Here is an 8,849-nt window from a genome sequence, read left to right on the forward strand (position 1 = left end):
TGATTTGATTTTATACGATATTCTAGAAGACGCATCAATGAAAATCCAGACTAGATATTACTAGTAACAAATTAACATGTAAACGTTAAATACTTCTGATCATAAAATTTGAAAGTAGGGCCTATATATCAACGGCAAAATGCCTTTTAAAACTTTTAAATAAAGGCTTAAAACAACAACAACAAAAAAGAAAGATAGCGAGACGTTTCACATGCTCAGACAGTAGCACAATGAACTAAAAAAATGAAGGGGCCAATTAAACATAACGTATAGTAGGGCAAAAATTCTACAAAGTTGCAACTTAGCGATTAAGCCGTGTGAAGAGACTTTAGCATTTTTTTTACCTAATCTAATTTTGGGATATACATTGACATACTAATAACCAGAGAAAGGTATCATATTTCACCATTTCCCCTTTCCTTTTCTTTCTTTGTTTTTTTTTCTTTCTTTATTAGTTGAGAAACTTTTTTGGGCGCCATATATGTCCCAGTCTGGTTTTAGACCCTCTCATCTGTACGCCAGAATTAGATGGGTATTGCAATAAAATTTACGAAATATTTAGCTTATGGCTTTGTCAAATATAACTTCTGTTTTTTTTTGTGTATTTTGTTTTTGCTGATGTTCTATTGAAATGTATGATAACTTTTCATGTTAATCTGTCGTGTATATAATTTTTGGGCTCATAGTGTTCTATTTATGAATATAAAATGAATACTGAATTGAAATGAATGATTAAAATCACAATAGTCAGGTCACTTTATCAAACTATTTCAGCTCACACCTCGTTCTCGCATTAAGAGAGATGCGCCCCGTTTACATGCAGGTCTGGGGTCTGAATATAAAAACAATTTGGCAATCACATTATTTCATTACTATGATGAGAGACGTATCCTTTCCATGAATTCTTGTAAACCGTACAGTATCTAGGCCATAGTGGCGTAACGTGGGTCACGGCATGGGGGGGGGGGGGGGACCCGCAAATATTTTTGGTCACTTAGAGAAATTTTAAGGACTATTTTTTAGTGTGCCATTAAACGGATATGTATCTCACTGATTAAATAATGGGAGCGCGAAGCGCGAGCTGAAAGTTTTTTATATTCAGACCTAAAGAAAGAACATTATAGGCAAATGTTTGTACTAATGCAGGCCAGGCGCGTAGCCAGGGGGGGGGCGGTGGGGGCGGTCGCCCCCCCCCCAAAACGTCCCCAAAAAGAAAAAAAAAGAAGGGAAAAAAAGAGAGGAAAAAAGGAAAAGGGAAGGGAGGAAAGGGAAGAAAGGTAGCTTTGTCGTTTTTTTTTTCTTTTTATTCTTTATTTTTTTTCTCAAAAGAGAAACTCCTTCACTCTTGCTCTAAATTTATATATGAATTTTGCTTCCGCGCTGCGCGCGGTTAAATGACAATATTGAAGTTCTCCATTGTTTCCTCCACCCTTTCTCTAACCCTGCTTTCCACCTCAGCTATATGTGTTTATTGCCAGTTAAAGTTCAAATATATACATTATGGCATGGAATTAGAGTAAGGTTAGGCCGAAGTATATGAAGTTATCTTTTTTTTTTTGATCGCGCAACTTCTGGTCGGGTCGGCTCCAGGCGGGTAAAATCTTTATATCAATTTCTGCCGTCACCTCCATAAAGTCAACTTCTCCCGCTTTTCAGCTCTTTACTAAACAACCATAATTTGCGGCAAACAGGTTCCTAATTTAAAAAGAGGAATGTATAAAATTCGTGTCGTATTGAATAAAAAATTACAATATTTTTTTTCAAATTCTATTAATCTTCATGTTATTTCCCTGCACATTCATCTCCTGTCCTGTTTTGCGCCCTCAGTTTGAAATTTTGAATGACACTCAGGGGCCGCGGAACGGTTTTCAAAGTGGGGGGCTGACCATGCAAAAAATCACAATCTTATGGTCATTTTTACGTTTTTTGTACACGGTTTTGGAAAAAAGTGGGGGGGCTGAAGCCCCCCAGCCCCCCCCCCCGCTTCTGCGGCTCCTGACACTTAGGTTTCTTTATAATTCAAAATGAAGCGCTTCAGGATAAGTCAAAGAAATTAGGCATCCTTTTTTATATAATTTCAATAAATCACTGAAGTTTCAACTTTTTGCGCACTATTTTCCTTGTAATGAAGTTCAATAATCTTAGGAAATCAATTGAATTAGAGCCGATGGGGTATTAAAGATATCTGCATTTGATGAAACGTCCGCCCTTTGAAATTTCAGAGTTTTATTGCTCTGCGCGGGGAGGAATATCTTCCTCCCGGCATATACACTTCTTCTCCTCTGTTTTGCGAGTTAAAGATATATGCACTGTCGCTAAATTGTTTGTATTCAAATCTGATCTTTCCAATGGAAGTATTCAATATATCTTTGAGAATACCCTTTTCTCGGGACCCTTTTCATGGCAAAAAAAATTGATAAAACGCTTTAGCTTCCGCGCTTCGCGCGGGGTTATTATGATTTTAATTTCCTCCATTGTATTCCTTTTTGTGCGTTCACAATCACTTTTGAAAACAAGGTTCAAAATCACAATATAGTCAACTGAATTGGAGCTGATATAGGTACTAGAGTCAGAGAGACGGCTCCTTTTTCATTTTAATTTATGAAACACCAAAAGCTTCGCGCTTCGCGCGGGAGGGGGAAACTCCCCCTCCCTGCACCCACCCCCTAAGGAGCGCGCTTCGCGCGCTCTGTAAGTGTTGGCACACTTCGCGTGCATTTACCGCCCCCTCCAAAAAGAAATCCTGGCTACGTGGTTGTACTAATGATACATACCTGTCTCGCTAAACAGGCAATGCGAGCGCGAAGCGCGAGATGAAATTTTTATATATACCCCAAGCAGGGACATTTTAATGACTATCTTTTAGGAGTATTCGTGAAGAGCACACAGTCATCTAATGCGAACGCCAAGCGCTTGATTTTGTTAGAATTACACATAAACAAATGAAGCGCTTTTTTGTAGTCATTGTAATCATGATACGTATCAAATCAAATGTATACGTATGTATAGAATGTTGCGAGCTGAAAATTTTTCAAATTCAGACCTGAAGAGGGGCATATAAGGTTTGTTTGTAAAAAAAATCACTAAGACCATACATATTTCACTATGGTGCGAGCACGAAGCGAGAGCTGAAAATTTTTGATATTCAGACCGTTGCAAAAGGGACATTTTAAGGACTGTTTTTAGGAATTCATGAAGAGCAGACATTTCTCACCAATCCACTAATTATGCTAATGTGAATGACGTAAGCACGGACTGGTAATGTTTTATATTCAGACTTTAAAAAGGGGCAATCACTTTAAGTAGTTATGGAAATGAAGCATGATATATCACTACATAAAACAATAATAACTCGAAGTGCGAGGAAATATATTTGGTGTATATTGAAAACGAGATGTTTTAGTCCAACAGGACTATGTATTTCATTAAACAGGCAATGCGACATCTACGAATATAATAATAATAATAATAAAGGTATATTTACCCAGGGTAGCCACTTCAGTTCCGAAAACTGTTCTCCCTGGGCCCTGCTATTATTACCCGGCTAAGCTAGGCTACCTGTTGGGTGCACACAGCTTTTTGAGGAATTACATCCTGCCGGTACCCATTTACCTCACCTGGGTCGACTCTGAAGGAAATTACGCCATGGCTGGGATTTGAACCCACGACCCTCTGTTTCAAAGTCCGGAGACTAATCCACTGGGCCACGACGCTCCACAATATAATATAATATAATATCAATATAATATAATATAATATAATATGATATAATATAATATAATATAATATAATATAATATAATATAATATAATATAATATAATATAATATAATATAACATAACATAACATAATATAATATAATATAATATAAAATAACATAACATAATATGATATGATATGATATGAAATGATATGATATAATATAATATAATATAATCTTTCTGTCTCTTCTTCTCCTTTCCCCCGTTTTTTTTTTTTTTTTTTTTTTTTTTTTTTTTGGGGGGGGGGGGCAGCCGGATGGGGGGGAAGCACTTGCCCCCCCCCCCCGTAGTTACGCCACTGTAGGCAAGTATATAAAAACAATTCACCTCACTCTTTGCACTTGCATCTTGATTAGCATCTTTACACAGAGAAAAAAGAAATCATTACAAAACGTTTAAAATGTTCTGTTTTCATGAAAGACATGGAATATAAAAATGTTTCAGATCGCGCTTCGCATTATTGATTATCTTGATTGTAAAAGTAAAGTCAAAATTAACCTAAACTTCAGTCTCAGGCCAACCCCCACCCCGAAAAAAAAAGATAATTAACTCAACCTTTAGCTCTTCAAGCGACCGATCGGCCCGGGGGCAGTCAAATTTAAAGGTTTTTTTTTTCAGTTTTGGACGCGGGCCGCGCGTGAACTCAAAAACATCGATTTTCAAGAAAAAGGGTGGTTTTGAAAGACTGGTCAATGGTCAATCGCGGGGTCAAACGTATTAAGGGTATGTTTTTTCCCAAAGCTTTTTTTAAAGACTAGCCAAACGTGTTTAGAGATCTTTTCCCAAGCTTTTTCCCCGAGGTCATATTTTGGCGACAACTTGTTTAGGGGCCAAAATGTGTAAATAAAGCCCGCGAAAAAGGTTTAGGGGGTTATTTTGCACACAGAGAAAAACTCGTTTAGGGGGTGTTTGGAAATTCCTTTGCCACGCGTGTGTACATCAATATATTTGACTGCCCCCCCCCCCCCCCGGGCCGATCGGGGATTTTTTTTTTTGGGTGAAATTACTATTACCCCTCCCTCTTTGTGTAAAAGATGGATCCCCTGCCCGCATCACGTGACCCCATCTCCTCGTTAAAAGGATGTGGGGGGGGGGGGTTCCGTATAAATATAAGGAATTAGCCGTATTTACTGTGAAGAGTGAACCATAACAGATTTATAGATATGTAAATAGCGATCAACATCACATCCCAAATTAGCCAGCCCAGGAATCGCAATCACTTCGCATCCCAAACATCAGAGTATCCACGACCACGATGAATATACAAAGTGGATTGTAAGGGCTCAATTCATTCACTTTCCCGCCAATACGTCATGACATCGTAATTATCATCATGCATGCGTTTGATGAGAGTGATGGTTTAATCAAATAGCAGCCTTGACTCTCAGTGTCAGTGTTAGATGCAGATCGTTGAAGTAAATCTGAAACGGTATAAAGTCCCCCAAAAATAATAATAATCATTTTGAAGTGCATTGCTCGAGCTGACTCTATGTCTTCTGCTTCTCTGCTTACATGAAATGTAGACTAAGAATTGGCGCGACAATGAAGAGGATATTAAATCTTGTTATATTTATCAGTATCAACACGACATGGACATGTAAGTAATTCATATTTACTCGGCAAAGTTGTGGAATAAAATGTGACCTTAATGACATCAGGCTCGCTGATTAATGATGATTGTTGATGTCGAAGCATGGCTGATGTTGACGTTTAATGGCAAAAATAATCAGGTCCTGAAAGAGATTGGGGGAGTTACTGAGATTCATAGGCCTAGATATAAAATATATAGGCATATGTTTGTTTACATGTTGAAATATTTTTATGGTGATGAGAAATGGGAAGGGCAGAAAGGAGAAAATTCCCTTTTGTAAGGATGTTATTTCTTATATCTATAAGTTTCCACAACTGAAGAATTTGCTAAGTTTAGCTTTCCCCCAAATTTGGGGTTGAACATTAAAATAATTTTTGTTCGTTTTATGGAAATATTTATATGCTTTGTAAGAGAATTTTTAACGAAATATTTTCTGCATTCATTGATACGAATATCAGAGAAGGTTATTCAAACTGAATGATCAAGGAGTTATTGATAAGGAAGGATTAAAATATATTTTTTTTAATTAATTAATATGAAAGTGCTCAAAAGTAAGAAAGAGGCACATAAAGTCATCCACCATTGATCGGGCCATTGATATGTATATTTGTTGCTAGAATTATAAATGATAATATTGTTGGTAATGTAAATACAGTATTGTTGGTGGTTTCGATTAAGGTAGCGTTGTTGTTGTTGTTGGCAGTGGTCTTGGTGATAAGCATGCGTAGTGATTGTTTTTGGTGGTGGTGGAGTCGGTGGTAGTGGTGATATACCTATGTATTGGTGGTGGTGGTGGTGGTGGTGGCGGTGCTATTGGTGGTAGGGGTAGTGTTGTTGAATGTAGTATTCATGGTTATGGCGATTGTGGCGCATAATAGTGTCTATATGGTTCTCGTATTCATTGTGATAACGATTAAAATAGTCATCTACTTGCTGATCGTCAGTATATACAGTCAGCTTATTTTCCGAGCTTTTTTTCCCGACCTGTGAAGATAGCCAATGGATCTTCTGGAAGGATGATCAACAATAATTAGCAAATTTTGCCCCTATTCATATTTCCCAAAGTTTACATGGAAATTAAAATTTCCATGCAGGAGTTATGATACCGTCACCAAATTAAAAAAGACACGATTATTTTGGAGCCTTATTCAAGTAGGCCTACTTATATATAACTTATATATTCCCATAACTTTGCGAGCTTTTAAAATCCGATTAATAGAATATGAATCGGCCGATACAATGATAGTTTGCGAGTGCAAAATAAAATTGGGAAGGGAAAGCTGGATAAATCTGACTTTAATCTAACTCTGCCATTGATTAGTAAATATGTCAAATTATGGGCGTATAGGCTCCCTCATGTTTTGAGGGGAGGGAAATTTTGGTTTACTTCTCAGATAGTCTAATCAGTGGAGTAATGAGGCAAAAAATTGAGGGGCCAGTTATGGTGTAACGGGCAAAAAAAAATGAAAATCGCGAGCGAGCAAAAATTTTGTCATTTCCATCACAAAAATCAAATTTTGTGATCGATTTTGACATAATATGCAGAAAATAATATAATTCACCCTTCTCTCTTCCCTATTCTTTCATTTTCTCTCCTTTTTTTCTTTGGCCATGATTTTTTTTTTTTTTTTTTTTTTGGGGGGGGGCAAGTGCCCCGAACCCCCCATCTGTCTAGATCCGCTCATATCTTACAATATCCCTTCCTCATCTGCATATTTGGTACAGGAGCACTGTTAAAAATAAAACTGTACAAAACAGTAGTTATTACTGGCAGCTGGGACTCACAAAGAGTATGAACTGTTAAATTACGATGGGTTGTAAAAATGCAAAAATACTGGATAACTGTGAAAAAATAAATACATTTAAAAAAATACATTCATTTAAAATGAAAATCGCCGTTACTGATACGCACACTGCAATCAACGTAAAAACACGATAGTTCGTTGGGATTTTTACAAAGATTATTTTATTTTACTTTGTTTTACATTTAACTTGTAATTCTACGTTACATATCACTGCATGAATACGTTTGGTTTGTTAAATAATTTTGTCGTCTGTTTTTATCCTGTAAATTTACGATTTTTCTTTGTCAAATTACTAATATAACTCTGTCCTTCCTATCTTCTCCCCCTCTCTTACAATATTGTAAAACGTAATATTTTTTCACACGATCCATCAGTTACGTTTTTGTCAAGTGCACAAAAATTGTTTGTATTTATTTTTAAACAAAATTATTATTAAGATCCAATATTTATTTGTTGCAATTTGTAATGTAACTAAGATAGGGGCTTGCCTCGTGTACAAGCTTTGCTTTTTTCGGCAAGTCCCTCCGTTTTACTTTTAAATACAAATGTCATTTGAGATATCTTTATTTACTGAATTGTGTTCCCAATTCTATGATTATGTTATATAATTGTTATATTTTGTGTTGTAGTATTTTCGACCTTGTTATGTTATGTTTATCATATTATGTACAATTGTGAAACGGAAATAAATAAATCAAATCAATATTTTTAACAGTGAGGATGCAAGGGCTTAAATTTGGTTCTAAGATTCACAGTTTAGTTGAACAAAAGTTACAACTGATATTTCTTCCTTTACGCAATTTTCATTTTCTTGTTTATTTTCTCCTTTCTGTTTTTTCTCTCACTCTCTCTTTATTTTCTTCTCATATCCCTTTGTTTTATTCATTTTTTCCTTTATCCTCTTTGCTTATATCTTAATTACTGAGTGGAGTACGCCATCAGCATGTTGACGAGGCCCATTATTTTGTTTTCTCCACTTCGCTACTACATCAAACTCAGCTAATGGACAGAGGCGATCTCTTTTCAATTTCCTCTTCTTCCTTTTGTCTTCCCTCTTCCTTTTCCTTCTTATTATATTCTCTTTCTCTCTATTGCCCCTTCTCTTTCCCCTCTCCATTTCCTTTATTTTCCTTGTCTTGTTTTCTTTCCCGCCTTCTTTTCCTTTCCCTTCTCGCCAGGCAATTCCTTTCTTCTTTTTTTTTCTCGTTTCCCTTCCTTTTCTATACCTTCTCTGTTTTGGGGTAGAGGGGCCAAGGCCTCCCCCCACCCTCATGGATCTGCGCCAGGCTCTCAATGAACAATATCTGAGAAGCCAGATTACACAATATATGCAATCCTTTAGTGGTATTTATTGGCCTACTACGTATTCGAGGCAATAACACCTATAAACGATATCATCCGTGTCGTTTCATCGCGTGGACTGCAAATTAAAACTATTGTTAATAAATCATTAAACTATTCTTTGACGAGGATAAGATGTTATTCAATCAGCTTGATTGAAAATGTAATTTACTATCGTTATTATCATCCACTGGTCGAAACGAATTTCAATGACGCAGAACCTTGGGGTGTATAATGGATTAAAAATATGGAAAACAATTTAGAGCGGCCGGATAGCAAGGCTGGTTGGTATTATAAACTTTTGATTAGAAAACTTTCCATTTCCTATTGCAAACTCACCTTCATTTATTT

This window comes from Lytechinus pictus, chromosome 3 (genome assembly GCF_037042905.1).
Source record: "Lytechinus pictus isolate F3 Inbred chromosome 3, Lp3.0, whole genome shotgun sequence".
Lineage (NCBI taxonomy): Eukaryota > Metazoa > Echinodermata > Echinoidea > Temnopleuroida > Toxopneustidae > Lytechinus > Lytechinus pictus.